The following is a 17350-nucleotide window of genomic DNA, read 5'->3' as shown; positions in this document are numbered from 1 at the left end:
TCAATAGTGTTGGTTTTCTCTGTCTGTCTGTGTTCAAAATAACTTGGGCAGATTTGTTTGAGTCAGAGCGCCATCTGGATTGAGGAATTTTATTGAGATTCTTTAATATTGGGAGACATTTTTGGCATTTGTGCCAGATTGGCATTGGTATCCAGAATTTTTTTTTGGAGGACACTTTGCCATGACTGGCTGGAGCTGCTTGGCACAGGTTTGTGCACTCTGAGTGCTCTGCTAGGGGCAGGTTCCAGTATTCTGACTTTCATCTCAGAATGTGAGGAGATAACATGTCATCAACCTGTGACACCAGAGAAAAAAAAAAAAAATCAAATTTGTGTTAGTTATATGTGGCCAACAATTGAAAGAATGCCAAAAATACAAAATTAAAAAAAATATATATTTTTGTGAGGTATTTTATTAATGGAGTCCCAAAAAATGTCAGGTTCAAAATTATTCATACCCCAGTCCAATGTCTTATTTAATAGTGAATGGCATAGCCTTTATTCTTTATGATCGCTTCTAGACGATTCCTGTACATGTCCACAAGCTTCCTGCATGTCTCCTGTGGGATATTGGCCTACTCCTCCTCAAGATGGGTCTGGTTTGTTGCTCTCCTCGCCATTACTCTGGTCTTCAAGTGATGCCACAAGTTCTCTATGGAATTGAGGTCAGGACTTTGACTTGGCCATTCCAGGACATTGACATCATTGTCCTTGAAGCATTTCTTCACTACCTTGGCAGTGTGTTTAGGATCGTTGTCTTGCTGGTACGTCCAGTTGTGGCCAAGCTGGAGTTTCACAGCGGATGCCTTCACATTTTCATCAAGTATCCTGATGTAATCCTCCTTTTTCATGGTTCCTTGGACCTTGACGAGATTCCCTGTGCCACTGGAGGAGAAACATCCCAATAACATTATGCTTCCACCACCATACTTGACAGTAGGCACACTTTGGCCTATAGGCTTCTCCTTTCTTCCTCCAGACATACTGAGCGTCCATATGACCGAATAACTCCAACTTTGTCTCATCGGACCACAGGATAGTTGACCAAAAGCTGGGATCTTGCTTCAGATGACGTTTACAAAAGGCCAGGCGAGCTGACAGATGTTTCTTACTGAGCAGCCGTGTCTTCCGAGGTTTACGTCAATGGTGGACCGTGACACCTCTGTCCCTGCCTGGTCAAGTGTTTCCATTAGAGCCTTGGTTGTCATCTGTGGGTTGGTGTTGACCTCACGGCAGATTTTCCTCGCAAGTTTGGGGACACCTTGCGCTTCCGTCCACAGCCACTGAGATTTTTGACGGTGTTGAACCTCTTGTACTTGTTGATGATGCTCTGCACGGTTGAAACAGGGACATCATACTGCTTGGGAATAGTCTTGTAACCTTTTCCTTCACTGTGGCTACGAACAAGACGCTGACGCAGGTCCTCGCTGAGCTCCTTCTTCTTGACCATGATGACCAGAAATTAAGAAGGACCTGAACACTTTCCCCCTATTTATACTGTTCTGGAAAGATGTCTTTTTTCACTTTCACATTTGGCCAACAATGTTTACTTCATCGTGACATCTTGAAGTCAGTACTAGACAAGAATTACCACATTTGGCACATTTTTGTTGAAAGATTGTCAGGGGTATGAATAAATTTGAACATGCCATTTTTGGGGGCGCCAGAAATAAAATACCCCAGAAATATATTTATTTATTTATATATATATATATATATATATATATATATAAAATATATATATATTTTTGTCATTCTTTCAATTGTTGGCCACATATTACTGACACACAAATTTGAAAAAAAATCATTCATTTCATCACAAAATAAAAAAATCACAAGAATTAGCAAGGGTATGAATAATTTTGAGGACGAGTGTATATATATTTAGGTTTTTTTGGGGGGAGGGGACTCTTGAGGTTATTAGAGTCATTATACAAGACATTGACACAGAGCCGCTAAATAAACAATTTCTGCCACTTATTTCCGAAAGTAAAGTCAACTAAAGTGAAATATTTAGTGGCCTTTTATTGGCTTACAGAAAATAAGCTTAAAATGTGTGAGAACTCACAATGCATAAACTGAAAAAGGACAACTAATTTGTCAGGTTCTGAAAAGAACATTGAATTCATTCTCTTAATGGCTGAGTTAGACGCTGAAGTACACTTAGCAAACAATCTTCAATATTTATCCTCTCGATTTAAAGTGCCTTTCTCAGATTATAAACCAAGTTTTCGACATATTCTCAGAGTCCAAATATTCATAACAGTCTGAGCATGATGTGCTAAGTGAAAGTCTAAAGCAAAGCTTGATGAAGTCATCCAAATCTGTCTTCTCAGCCACCTCAGTGTGAGTTGTAGCCATCAGTCACTTCATCTGCACAAGAAAGGAAAGAAACAATCACATTTTAGAGTGACTGAAATAATGTAGTGTCTGACAAAACAGTATACGTATTAGTATATATAAGTAATAATGTTCTTGTTTATGGTGTTGTGCCAGTTATGAACTACACTACACTCATCAACCTTCCCAGTTAGTAGTAAAAGACAGATGTGTTTATGCATACATGTGTCTATGCGTATATGACATCACTGTGACATATCTGGATTATCACGTCAGTCCCTTTGTTATGAATTAGCAACGAAGCTAATAGCTACAGTCCATGGAGCATTTCCTTTAAGGACTCAACAGTCACAGAATGAAGGCAATATGTGTACTCACCCTCTGCTCCTCCAGAAGTGAGATGATGTCCTCAACTGGGCAAATAGTCACTGGTTGATGACATGTTGTCTCCTCACAGCTACACAATTCATAGTTCAGCATCAGAAAGTCACAAATCTGACATTAATGTTTTCTGACTTTAAAAGTGAGAATTGTCTGACTTAAAAGTCAGAATTCTGCCATTTTTTTTTTTTTTTCTTCACTGGCCCTAATCCTCTTCTGTATGATACTGACTATGCTAGTCGCAGCGGATGCGAGCGTCATACAGGTTCCATCTCTCGTTTCCAGGGTGCTCTCTCACTCTGGCCAGTCATTGTGGAGGACAATGGTGGACTCTGACTGGACTCAGTGTTCATTGGTGGGCATCTCTGAACATTCCTGTTGCATTTATATGTTATTATTAATATATTTAGTTAGTTTTAGGTATATTTCAATTTGTTTGATTTTTCTTTTTCCACACTGTTTTTCTTTGCTTCAATGTTGATTGTGTTGTTGCTTTGTCTATTTCTTTGTCTATTTCTTTCAGGTTCAATGTTTGTCCTCAATGTAATGTTTGCATGTCCCTGCTGTGGGAACAATAAAGGCAATGTAATCTAACCTAAAACAGTAAATAGCTGAATTTGAAGCAAGCAAACCGTGGCATGTTTGTGCTTCAGTAAGGGTAAATTAATCATTTTGCACCCTATTTAGTGCTGGAACCTTTCCTAAATCAGCCAGCGCGAGCCGCATGCGTGATTCTGACAGGACCTTACACATAATTAAACATAAACGATGCTTCACCATGCCATACAAAACTATAATTATCACCTAATTATAACCTGAACCGGTTATCTGAAATAATAGTTATTCTAATGAATGAGCTTACAAAATGAAAATAAATAAATAAAACCTCAGTGGACAAAATTTCTCATCTTGATATACCATGCCAGATATCTCAATATCGAGACGAAATAGGACAGTCAAGATCAGTTGACACGTGGTGTTGATGTCGACAAACAAAAGCATTGACAATGGATTTAATTAGTCTATTTTTAGTTTATTTTTTTCTCAGAACTACCGCCGCACCGTACACTGTCTTGTCTGGCTTTCAGTCCTTGACTGAATTTGACTGAATTTTTCTTCCCAGGAAACATTTTTGCCATCTCATGATGATAGATATGGTTACTCCAGATGTCATATATCTCAAAAAACACGTGCAAACGTGCAATGGCACCTCTGATAGATTCTTGCATCGCATCGGAATCTACATTTTTTTAGCAAATATGTAGATAATCGGAGCGTATTCGTCACTGACAGGAGGACATGATGTTCAGCTTTGGTGTGAGGAAAAAAATGAATAAAAATATGAGCACATAGGTGCCCAATATCAGTGTGGTAGGTGAAGTTGGATGTTTGAGTTGTGTCTAAAAACACATGGTCATGAATCAGATGTCAGCCTTTCAAAGCCATGTGCAGAAGGGGCCATAATGGCTGACTGTATAGTCACAGTTGGGAATGTGGTTTTCCAGGGAAATGCATTAATTTTTTGTTATTTTCATTTCCAAAGCCTCCGCCAATGCCTTACCTCAACTGCTGCACAGTTCATTAACCAATTCTTATTCTTTGTCCAGGATTGAGAGACCTTCTTAAAAATCTCTCTGGATTGTGCCTGAAAGTATAATTGAGTTCTGGGTGCACAGAATGGGGTCAACAGGTACATAAAAGAACACATGCTGGTCACTGTGGATCATGTTTCTCTCGCCGAATACCCTTCAGTCAGACCTCTGGGAACAGATTTCTATATATACTGAGACAGAAACGTCAGTGTTGTCCCACATTGCCCCATCCCCCCCCCGGCAGTGAGATATCAGCTGGACCAGAGTATTGGCAGAACCAACCCCGCTGGTGAGGACTTCGTAGTCAAAGAAGAAGGTTATTAAAAGCACATATTAGGTGTTATTTGTAATGCTCATGGTTCATTTTCTATTTCTGATCCTGAAGAAGATGGAGGAAAGATGCAAATTAGTCACCATAGTTAATGTATAGTGCCAGCATAGCACATTGAATGAGAGGGGAGTACAAACTCTTGTGACTGTCTGGTAGTCTACTGCAGTTCCCTCTACTTCATGAACTTAACCTCAGGTCGACTTGTAGCACAGACATAAGCCTGGTTGTCACATTCATGCAGCCCTCTACCTTCAGTCTGGATGTGGCATCTGCACCTTCTTATTGATGAGTCAATGGCTGAAACAGTGCAGTGGGTTTTTGTGTATTGGTATCTATTGGTGCCATTGGCAAGAAGTGTCTCGTTAAGGAATAATTAAAGAATCCAGAAATGTCCACACTATCAACTGTAAAACAAAATTAAAAATATGCAGTCACTTGGGTCGTCCTTTATTAGTGAAGCAAGGTTTTATTGTACAAATGCACTATTAACAGTCAGGAGCTTGTGTTGTCGCAGAAAGGAATATTCGCTGTGAGACATGAGCACTTGAGCACTGGGTTTTGCACTCACGCCGTTCATCGCTTGAAATGAGCCCATCAAACTGAGAGCGCTGTCTGATTCTACTCTAACATGTGGGATGTGATACATGACTGACAAACACCACAAGGTTAAGCATGCTTGAAACCTTTTCCATATTCATACAGTGCAAAATACAACTATTAATAATAATATTACTTCTACGACTATTACCACTACTATTACCGTTACTATTACAACTACTAATAATCAATACATTAAAATCACTGTATATCTTTCTTCATTGTATCAAACCGCTGGCATTAGTATATGTACAGAAACTTTTTGAGAGTGGGAGCAGTTACGTCAGATGCGTGAATGGGTCACCCCACTCACCGCAGTACATGTACTCTCTATTTTGGTTTTACTGCAGCAGAACTCAAGACAGAACTTTCCATGACTCTGCAATTATTGCAGAACCAGTCAAACCCATGTCCAGTCAGCTCGTCCCCACCTTTCTGGACGTGGACTGTCTGTCTAAACTGTGTTCTATAATGAATAACGATAAAAAAGGTAGTTTTTAATGAGGAGACTTAAATGTCTCTTCTGTCTGCTGCTGCCATCTTTCATCTGTACAGTTGACTGTCTGGGTGCACAATTCCACGGACAATAAACATCAGTTATTATGATGTTTCTATCGGGATTTGTCATTAAAAATGCACCAAAAACCACCGTCATCAAGTCCATCACCATGCCTCCATGTGTTTTCTGCTTATTTAGATGTTTCCACTTCGTTTTAATACGTTTGGTCACATGAGACTCCATCTTTACTGAGGGGGTCCTAATTCTGAAGGAATGGCGGCTCTCATTTCAAACCCTGGAATGACAGACCTACTGTACTGTCTCCAGCGTTCGCGGTAATCCTCCTGCATGCAGTTCTGTTTGAAGCTGCAGGTGTGCAGCAAACTGACTAACTGGAGGATACTTCTGCTGGTACAATACAAACAAATTGTGCTTCTTCCTTGGGTTGAAGGAAAACAAGGAGTGAGTTTTTATTTACTTTTTATTCCTTACACAGTATTTAAGTCTTGCTTTTATTCGTCAACTATAATACACATTCACACAATTATCATTTGCGTTGTTTTAACATTGATTCCCTCTCATCATTGTCTTGTCTTCATCATGGGAAAAAGGGTCATTGACAAACATATTTAAGGCATAAGTCTCACCTCGTCTGACAAAATTAACAATACTCCAAACCAGATGAAACAATGCTGTTGTCCAGTCATGGTCTTCTGGTTGTGCATGTCTTAAAAGAGTTACCAACATCAATTAAACTAAGACAAGATTAGAAAGGAAAACTGTGATTTCATTCTCTGTATACGGAAAATATATACATTTTTCTTTCCATTCTCTACCATAAATGACATTCTGATGCAGATGAAAGTGATGTTGAGTCCTCATTACTAGGCCAAACACCGCTGCCATCCTGTGTCTGGAAACAAGTGTGGCTGAGTGCAGTGAAGCAGTGGAAGTCACAAGTCGCACTTGAACTTGGCACACTGTGTTCATACTGTATGTAGCTGAGAAATTGTTGCCATAAGTCACGTAATTAGATTGAGCCACACTGAAAATTATGTGGTTCTTGACAAGATCAGAGAAAGTTCGATATAGAAGTGTTAGATGCTTTATCTTATATAAAGCATGGGTTTCTTATTTCTGGCGTTAAACTTCACACTAATATCTTATCTCAAACATAACCTCGTCTTTTTTGTCTATAAAAGACAGGAAATCTAAAATTGAGGTAAATAACTGGTAAAATTAATTTTACATCGCTGTCCCTGTCACATCAAAATAAAACTTCATTCAAGTGTCTATTATTGTTCTCATTTCAAACAGTCATTTATTTTACCATCTTAAAACCAAATGCTTTCTGCTATTCTATCTTTCTTTCTTATCTATTCTATGCTTATATTTAGTACATTGTAGTGATCCAGGCTGCATGTGGAGCAAAGGATTATGGGAGTTGTGTTAACATGTAGAAACGGATAAATTATGTGATTATGTGAATTATCTGTCTTGTTCTTATTGGAGAACAAGAGATAATGTGAATATAATGTGAATGTATCCCTTTCTTTCAAATACAGTTAGCACTGTAAGATTGTGTATATAGATGTGCATAACGATGTGTATAACGATGTAAGCTAATCTAACTTTGCGTGTTCAATCTTGTTTACATGATATCCTTTTTTCACAGCTTGTTTGCTGATAAATACTAATTTGTGATGAGGAAACTTGCTTAAGATTTACTTTATTTTACCAAAACTAATATCCACGCATTTACTCTTTTTTGGTATGCATTATATTGATTCTATACTTGATTTAAAGAGTCATTTCAAATAATGGATATATCTGAATTTGCTTTCAGTAGCTTGCATTCAGGCTAATTTCAAGCACTTATTAAGAAAAAAATATCTCAATGCAGAGGACAGATCATTTCACTAAAATCAAGCACTTTTATGCTTAATATTAGTATTAAAATCTTAAATTTGGAATACACTTTTGCAGTGCACACAGCTGGGGATAATATGCACTTAAGGTAGAATCTGAGCCCTGAGCTGAGGCCCGTTTCTCTGTGGACCCCAGCTAGCTTTTATTGTTGCTCCACTGCATGTTTACTGTTGTTATAGTTACAAGCTCAGTGGGGATGGTGAGGGTTTAGCTCTGACTTTACATAGTGTTTGCATTCACCATGTAACACAGTCAATTACTGGTCTATTTTCAGAAACCGGTCTATCATTGTCCCAACACAGTCTTACCAAACAGCTGAGGTCAGTGTCAGCGATTCATTTGGAGTTCTATTTGGATGCGTCTCAGCAAAAAAGCCAGTTCACTCAGGTTCCCAGCATGTAGCTTCTGCAAGTAGTCAACACAGTGCTTCACGTCAAAAGCTATCCGCTTGTCTTGTTTGAAGAGAACCTTTGCTTCACTGACAGCCCAACAACAGTTGCAGTTCCTTCTCCAGCTTCAGCGCATCTTCTATCAGGGACTCCCAGATCCAATGGGATTTTCACTGTTTTTTGGTATCAATTGTTGTGGGAGCCTTTTATTAGCATTAGTTTTATTAGCCTTTATTAGCCTATTATTATTATCATTATTTATGCAACCCACTTAAGGTCAGTGGTCTGTGGTCACATGACAGCCCAGAAAACAAAATTACTGTGTAAGTCTGGCTAAGTTTGTTCTTTTAAAGTCCAACTACCGTGGAGAAATTGGATTTTCTCTTACTCTGACTACATGACCAGCGCTGTATTCCTGTTCAAACAATAAGCAATAAATAATCACATTTTTTATCGATTGACAGCCCTTGTATTTATTTATACATATATTAAGTATTCTTTACAGTATAATTCCTGTTTGTTAATCTTTCTCTTGCTGCAGCAGGTAACTGACTGGATGCTGACACAATCCACAAAGTATCTTGAAATTGCTGAAAAATGCAAACAATGGAAATATGGAAATATCAGTCAAATTATATATAATTAAACCAGAGCTATTTTTGTCTAATAATAAAACAATATGACTTCACATTTCTTCACGTAACTCTTTCAGGACACAGGACCATAGACCATATAACACAAAGCAAATTTGTTTACTGGTCTATAAGCAGCAGTGCAGTCTATGCCATGGATGTAGGTAACAAGGTTACGTGAAATCACTTCGGAACTGCTTTTAAAAACAGAAACTGATGTAAGCGATGTTCTGATCGTGCATCATGCTGCCAATATAATTTGAAATCACAAGAGTTTTATCTACACCAAAGCCCCCGTGTGTATCCGTGGTCCCTTCGCCGATGTTCATCCCTTTGCTGCCACTGAGATGAGCTATGGAGTAAGAGCTGCGTGAACTCCGGAGAGGTGACCGGGTTATATATATAGACAAAAACAGGGCATTGAGTGCTTCAATGTCAATAAAACACTTGGTCTGTTGCATGAGGCGGTAACACCATGAAAGTCATCCCTCAAAATCGTTTGTAGTCATGGCTCGGAACTTGAACTGAGACGTGGAAAAGAACATAGCCAGTCAAGAAGTGAGCCAACCAAGAAACAAGGGGTGAATTAATATGGGCTTCACAATCATGTGGCCCGGAATGAGTTGCATATATTGCTCTTTGTTTTTATCTGTACCAGAAATCAAATGTCAATACTGGCAATATGTTAATATCTGCCATCAGTATGTCATTCATTCCATTTGGGGAATAGCTGTATTTGCTTGCCATGTTGAATCAATCTGGAGTGATTTAAGATTACATGAACATGCATCTTACTCCATCAGATGCTTGACCACGCCCCCTGAAATAAAGGGCTTTTGAATTATATTTACTGTACATGTTTTATCCACTTAGGTATTTCATGACATATATGAAGAATGTTCACAGGGGAACTACTTCCAACTTTCCCGATATTTCGCCTGCACCTGCAAACAAAACAAATATTAAATGCTATGATTAGGGCAAATTGAATTTTAATCATCATCATGCTTTTGGTGAAAATAACTACATGTCCTGGCAAATAAGAGAACCAAAACCACCTGTTCTACTGTTTCTGCACACAAGTCTTTAGGATGAATGGCCAGACAGTGTGTCATCTCCTCTACGTCCTCACCAAGCGGGTCCGACAGTACATCCCAGTCTGTGGTGTTAAAGCAGTCTCTCAAGGCACTTTCCTTCTCAGGGGACCACCTCCTGATGAATCAGGTTTCCACCGGTTTCTTTTGGACCAGGAGGATATACAATGGCTGTAGTTGAACCAGGTTGTGATCAGACTTCCCTAGTGGGAGGAGGGGAGTCGCTCTGTATCTCTCTGTATCTGTCTCCACAGCGCCACCACACAGCGAGTTTTTACCGATTTACTGCCAGCAATACGAACTATGCTCCTGCTCCGGTCATACAGGGTCCGGACAGCCCCTAGCAGAGGGCCCCGTACCCCATATTCCCGGAGCACCCCCCACAGGACACCACGAGGGACATGGTCGAATGCCTTCTCCAAATCCACAAAGCACATGTGGACTGCCTGGCGAACTCCCATGAACCCCCGTCTGCCAATCCAGAGGTACTGTCCCCGACTGCCACACGATGTTGCAGAGACGTGTCAGCCACTACAGCCCTACAACATCCAGGGATTTCAGATACTCAGATCTCATCCACCCCCCGGGCCTTACCACGAGGAGCTTATGAACAACCTCGGTGACTTCGGCCCGGGTGATGAAAGAGTCCTCAGCCCCCGCTTCCTCAATGGAAGACGTGATTGGGAGATTGAGAAGACCCTCAAACTATTCCTTCCACCGCCCGACAACATCACTAGTCGAGGTCAGTCCCTTACTTTCGGTGTCCATCACTGGGTTCGGGGATTGCCGGCCTGACAGGCACCGGAGACCTTGCGACTACGCACAGCCGCACTGACAATGGAGGAGGAGAACATGGACCACTCAGACTCCATGTCACCTACCTCCCTTGGGATCTGGGAGAAACTCTCCCGGAGGTGGGAGTTAAAGACTCCACTGACAAAGGGTTCCGCCAGGCATTCCCTGCAGACCTTCACAATACGTTTGGGCCTGCCCGGTTTGACCGGCTTCCTCCCCTGCCAGTGGATCACACTCACCATTAGGTGGTGATCGGTTGACATCTCTGCCCCTCTCTTCACCCGAGTGTCCGAGACACGTGGCAGAAGGTCAGATGACACGACCACAAAGTCAATGATAGACCTTCGGCCCAGGGTGTCCTGGTGCCATGTGCACTTATCGACACCCTTGTGCTCAAACATGGTGTTCGTTATGGACAAACTGTGGGTGGCACAGAAATCCAGTAGTAGAACACAGCTCAGGTTCAGATCGGGTAGGCCGTTCTTCCCAATCACGCCCCTCCAAGTCTTGCTTTCATTGCCTACGTGGGCGTTGAAGTCTCCCAGTAGAACAATGGAGTCCTTGGTTGGGGCACTGTCAAGTGCCCCTCCCTGTGACTCCAAGAAGGCCGGGTAGTCTGCACTGCTGTTCGGCCCGTAAGCCGCGACCGCCATGAGACACCTGTCCCCAACCCAACTCAGAAAAGACAGAAAAAACAGAAAAGTAGAGAGTCCAACCTCTCTCAAGGAGGTACCTCTCAACCTCCCGCACAAGCTCAGTCTCTTTCCTCCCCCCAGCGAAGTGACATTCCATGTTCCGAAAGCCATAGAATGTTCACACGAACCAGGTTGTCCGGTCGCCCGACTGCCACCTTCTCCTCTTTGCACCCGGCCCCTATGACTCCCTCTGCTGGTGGTGGGTCCGTAGGAGGGACGGCCCATGTCGTCTTTTCGGGCTAGGCCCGGCCGGGCCCCATGGGCAGAGGCCCGGCCACCAGGCGCTCGCATTTGAGCCCCAACCCCAGGCCTGGCTCCAGGATGGGGCCCCGGCTGCGCCACGCCGGTGACGTCACAGTCCTTGTTGGTAATCTTTTCATCAGGGCTTCTGAACTGCTCTTAGTCTGACCCGTCACCTAGGTCCTGTTTGCCATGGGAGACCCTACCAGGGGCATAACGCCCCCGACGACATAGCTAAATTTCTGTGTTAGTTATATGTGGCCAACAATTGAAAGAATGACAAAAATACAAAATTACAAAATATATATATATTTCTGGGGTATTTTATTAATGGAGTCCCAAAAAATGTCATGTTCAAAATTATTCATACCCCAGTCCATTGTCTTATTTAATAGTGAATGGCATAGCCTTCGCTACTAGACGATTCCTGTACGTGTCCACAAGCTTCCTGCATGTCTCCTGTGGGATGTTGGTCTACTCCTCCTCAAGATGGGTCTGGTTTGTTGCTCTCCTCGCCATTATTCTGGTCTTCAAGTGATGCCACAAGTTCTCAATGGAATTGAGGTCAGGACTTTGACTTGGCCATTCCAGGACATTGACATCATTGTCCTTGAAGCATTTCTTCACTGCCTTGGCAGTGTGTTTAGGATCGTTGTCTTGCTGGTACGTCCAGTTGTGGCCAAGCTGGAGTTTCACAGCGGATGCCTTCACATTTTCATCAAGTATCCTGATGTAATCCTCCTTTTTCATGGTTCCTTGGACCTTGACGAGATTCCCTGTGCCACTGGAGGAGAAACATCCCCATAACATTATACTTCCACCACCATACTTGACAGTAGGCACAGTGTTCTTTGGCCTATAGGCTTCTCCTTTGTTCCTCCAGACATACTGAGCGTCCATATGACAGAATAACTCCAACTTTGTCTCATCGAACCACAGGATAGTTGACCAAAAGCTGGGATCTTGCTTCAGATGACGTTTACAAAAGGCCAGGTGAGCTGACAGATGTTTCTTACCGAGCAGCGGTGTCTTCCGAGGTTTACATCAATGGTGGACCGTGACACCTTTGTCCCTGCCTGGTCAAGTGTTTCCATTAGGGCCTTGGTTGCCATCTGTGGGTTGGTGTTGACCTCCCAGCACATTTTCCTCGCAAGTTTGGGGGACACCTTACGCTTCCGTCCACAGCCACTGAGATTTTTAACGGTGTTGAACCTCTTGTACTTGTTGATGATGCTCTGGACGGTTGAAACAGGGACATCATACTGCTTGGGAATAGTCTTGTAACCTTTTCCTTCACTGTGGCTACGAACAAGACGCTGACGCAGGTCCTCGCTAAGCTCCTTCTTCTTGATCATGATGACCAGAAATTAAGAATGACCTGAACACTTTCCCCCTATTTATACTGTTCTGGACAGATGTCCTTTTTCGCTTTAACATTTGGCCAACAATGTTTACTTCATTGTGACATCTTGAAGTCAGTACTAGACAAAAATGACCACATCTGGCACATTTTTGTTGAAAGATTGTCAGGAGTATGAATAATTTTGAACATGCCATTTTTGGGGGCGCCAGAAATAAAATACCCCAGAAATAAATGTTTTTAAAAAATGTAATATTTTTGTCATTCTTTCAATTGTTGCCCACATATAACTGACACACAAAAAAAATGAAAAAAAAAAATAAAATCATTAATTTCATCACAAAATAAAAAATCACAAGAATTAGCAAGGGTATGAATAATTTTGAGGACAAGAGTATATATATATATATATATATATATATATATATATATATATATATATATATATATATATATATACATATATATACGCAAATCTGTTTTCAGCAAATAGCATTCAAAACAGCCGAGGGTCAGCAGCTACATTTTTTCACAAATTAAAAGATTTCCTATCGGACTTTCGACTAAGACACAGTTGCATGTTGGCCGAGGTTCCCTTGGTGCTGGGACTACGAGATTTTTCAATGAACAAAGTGTGCTGTGGTTCAAATGAAAAACACTTCATTAACTAACATGCGGGCAATAAAAATCAATAACATTTTTGGTGCTTTATTAATGCAGATTAAGTGGTAGAGTGGTAAATGTGTGGCTGAGGACCACTGTGATGGGTGGCTGAATGAATAAGAAATACTCCTTTGACCAGATGATAGAATTTCGTAAAGAATGAGGAAAGTTTTGGGAGAGTGTAAATGATGAGACGGATGGATAGCGAAATAACCAGAATCATGACCGGAGTGCTTGATCGACATACAGTTGTTAAAATGATCGATCGATGATTGAAGTCATGGTTGGATGAATAAATGATTACAGTCGTTGATGATTGGAGAGGGATAACTGCAGATGTGATCACTGGATGCATGATAATGGCGACTAAAAGTGTTGTGACAGTGATTTAGTGAGAGTGCAGACATTCAGCTGCAGAAAAACCTCTCAGTCATCATACGCCAGTGACACAAGCTGGTTGCATAGCAACTGAACCACCAGAACACACTTTAAGTGAAAAATTCTTCAGCGTTTGCTTTTTAATTTACATTTTTTTTCATTTTCAATCATGGGACATGTAATTGCATTTTCTCCATAACCCTAATATACTGTTGTAGATCCTCAACACTACCTTCAAGAACTAATAAATAAATAATAAAAACAATTGTGAAACATGAAACAAAGATAAATACATAAAAACATAAATACATTCAATGAAAATACCGGCAATACTTTCAAAAAAGCCCCCTTTGAAGTAAGCACCATGAACTCCTTTTTTTTTCAGAGAAATATTGGCGCCATCTGCTTGATGGTTAGTGTATTGCATTTCTAAATCAAATAACTGAATAGGAATTTAAGTTGAAGATAAAATGCACTTATAACGTTGAGTGAGACAACCTGTTGTTTGCTCTGCAGCATTTTAAAATGTAATATATATATCTTTTATGAGGCAGCTCGGGTGACAATCGGTTGTAAATTGTGACATTTAACTGCGCTGTAATATTTAGGGACACTTTCTGACGTTGTGGTTGATCATAACATAGTAACGTTTGAGGCAACATGGCTGAGGTTTTCATGTTTATGTCTGTGGCTTTGTGTGTGTCTAAACATATTTGGAGGAAAGAAGAGACGAGATCTTGGTATCCGGCTGGTGGGGATTGGTGGTCTTTTCTGGTGGGCCTTGTGGTGACACCTCAGCTATTCACACCTTAGAACAGATCTGTCTCGCTCTGCTGCCGTCTGACACACGAGCAGTAACATTAATATGATTGCAGGTGGGGTAATCAAAATATTATTATCACTTCAGGAGTGTCCTCAACGTTGTCTTTTGGCCAGCCACTTATTTACCAAGGAGTGGTGCAACGTCTCCTGTGGTCAGTGTTTCGCTCTCAGTGGTTGAAACATGAGTGAATAGTGCTGTGTTCACACAAGAATAGACACATTAATAATACTTTAAAAAAATGGACAAAAATGACAGTATAAACAGCATAAATGCATTGCAGGTGCTTGCCTGGTGCTTTGTCTTGTGTAGTTACAAGCAACCGTTTTCTATTCAACCATTAGCACTTTTAGTAAACAACATTTTCTTTTCGTGCTTGGTCAACACAGATTTTTCATACAGGAAAATAAGATCATTGTCTCCAAACTTGTCAGGGTAAGCTGTGCCTCTAATTCACTGCTTGTCAATTATTTTCTGTTACGCCCTCCACATAACATTCTATTCTTGTTAACTCTAATTCAATAAAACCTCACATTTCTCAACCAAAAGCGTCATCTAGTGGCTTCTCTAAATTAGGACACTGTTTCATCAACCCTGCAATTCAATTAATCTTTTAATTAAATTGTCACACTAAAGAAAGTGGATGGCAGATAGAATGTTCTCTCAAACGTTCAAGTAAATCCTGCTTCTTAATGACGGGGTGGATCTCATCGTGTATCGACCTCATTGACCACTGGCACTACTGTATCATCTAGATTTTTACTTTCAAACTCTAAAATTACCATGAGTAGTTTGATGGTTCATAATACTGAAATGGCAATTACGACTGAGCCATCTGGAATTGTTAAAAATAACATTGCTTTCTAGTGATGAGCTTTATGATGTTGTCACCTGATCAGGTTTTCCAACAGGTGACTAGCAACAAAGCAAAAGGCGGCTACTTTGAAACATATTTAGGGTCATTCATGATTTACTATGCTATATAACTCCATATATCCTGCTTCATATATTTGATGTCTTCGGTGTGTATCTAAAATGCAGAAAGTAGTAAAAATGCAGAAAAAACACTGAATCAGAAGGCCCGTCCAAACTTTTGACCTGTTCTGTATGGATAAATGACACTGCTGTGCCCAGTGGTAACACACTACCAGCATCTGGTCTGTACACTGAAGCACTTTCAATGTATCTGTCTGTGTAGTCCATAATAAATCAAAATAAAATTAGTTGAATTGATCTGACCTGCAGCAACAGACGCCCAAACGCAATTATTCATGGACACTAAGTCTAAATACTTCGGAGACATCCTGGCAATTTCAGAGATCAAAGAGAAGATGAGTGAGAACATTTGTAGGCTACAACATAGAGGCTTGTTTTCCTTGCTGTTCACCCAGTTTATTTCCTACACACCACTGGGAAATCCTTTTGAAACAATCTCTTCATTATTCTGAAATATTAGGAACAAAATTCCCCCAAAAATGTTTTCTCAATGACCTCTGTAATCAAAACTCCTTATAGACTACTGGATGTATGTTGTGAGTCAAGCAAGAAGCTAAAACTGTCAAGGAAAGTATATACCACTGAGTGTGGCTTGGACTGTGGTGAGGGGTTTCATGTGGAAGAGACGAGTCAGCCGCACTCCTGCTCTCTCTCTTCTCCCTGCTCCTAAATCACTCTGACACCAGCATGATGTCACTCTGAAGGAATCTCCGTGTCCGTTTGCATGCATGCTCATGCGTGTATGTGCAGCAGTGGGTGTGGTGCAACACCTGCTTCCTCACCTTTGTCCTGTAAAATTAACAGTCTGTGCACTGCTTCATCATCTTTACATCAATGTGTGTGGGAAGGTGTGTGGCTTCTTTTCGTGACACTTGCTCATGTAAACCCCAGTTATACACCTTTTCATGTTGACACTAGCTCTCACTGTTTGTACATTGACTTCACCTTAGAATTTCCATGCAATACACATCACATACAGGGGGGCAAAAAAGTATTTAGTCAGCCACCAATTGTGCAAGTTCTCCCAGTTAAAAAGATGAGAGAGGCCTGTAATTTTCATCATAGGTACACTTCAACTACAAAATGAGAAGAAAAAATCCAGAGAATCACAAAATGTTTGATTTGTACTGAATTGGTTCTTCTCATGTCCATCAACAACTTTGCCCATTCAACTGGCCTAATATAAGCCTGAACTCCAACCCGGCTTTTTAGATCTGACAAACATTTTCTTTGACTATTACTAGTTGACCTGATTCAAACCTTTGCTGCGTGTTGACCCGGATAACTGAGCACTTTCACAAACAAACACAACATAGCTGGTGGTGCTTGACACGTTGTGTAAAAGACCGAAGATTGGGATATGTCGGGATAGTATTGTTCTATGATAGCTCACTACCATGACAAAAGAATGTACTCGCTATATATTAAACAGGTGCATCTACCAGTCATCAGCACACAACAAACTCTGGTTGCCAATGAGGAGTCCTGCCTAGATCCCAGTTTTGCCTAGTTTTGTGGAGTCAAGTTTAGTGATGATGCAAATGTCATCACTCCCAATAGACAGGTCAAAACTGCAAACTGCCCATCTAATGCTGAGCGTGCAACACTGACCACAACCCC

At 40.9% G+C, this 17350-nt stretch overlaps 1 protein-coding gene across 5 annotated transcripts in view; it reads left to right on the top strand.

Annotated features, from left to right (window-relative positions):
- filip1l (filamin A interacting protein 1-like) overlaps positions 1–17350 on the top strand; it is a 59350-nt gene that overhangs the window by 4823 nt on the left and 37177 nt on the right. The window contains exon 1 of one of the 5 annotated variants that reach the window (XM_053865916.1): positions 12009–12506. The exons of the other annotated variants lie outside the window; for them this stretch is intronic. The gene's annotated coding sequence lies outside the window, so the exon portion shown is untranslated. Of the gene's footprint in view, positions 1–12008; positions 12507–17350 lie in introns of those variants that run through there. 5 annotated transcript variants of the gene reach the window in all.

The sequence above is a fragment of the Synchiropus splendidus genome, chromosome 1 (assembly GCF_027744825.2).
Source record: "Synchiropus splendidus isolate RoL2022-P1 chromosome 1, RoL_Sspl_1.0, whole genome shotgun sequence".
In the NCBI taxonomy this organism is placed as follows: domain Eukaryota; kingdom Metazoa; phylum Chordata; class Actinopteri; order Syngnathiformes; family Callionymidae; genus Synchiropus; species Synchiropus splendidus.
The sequence above is the reverse complement of the archived record's forward strand: the minus strand, read 5'-3'. Positions and strand labels throughout refer to the sequence as shown.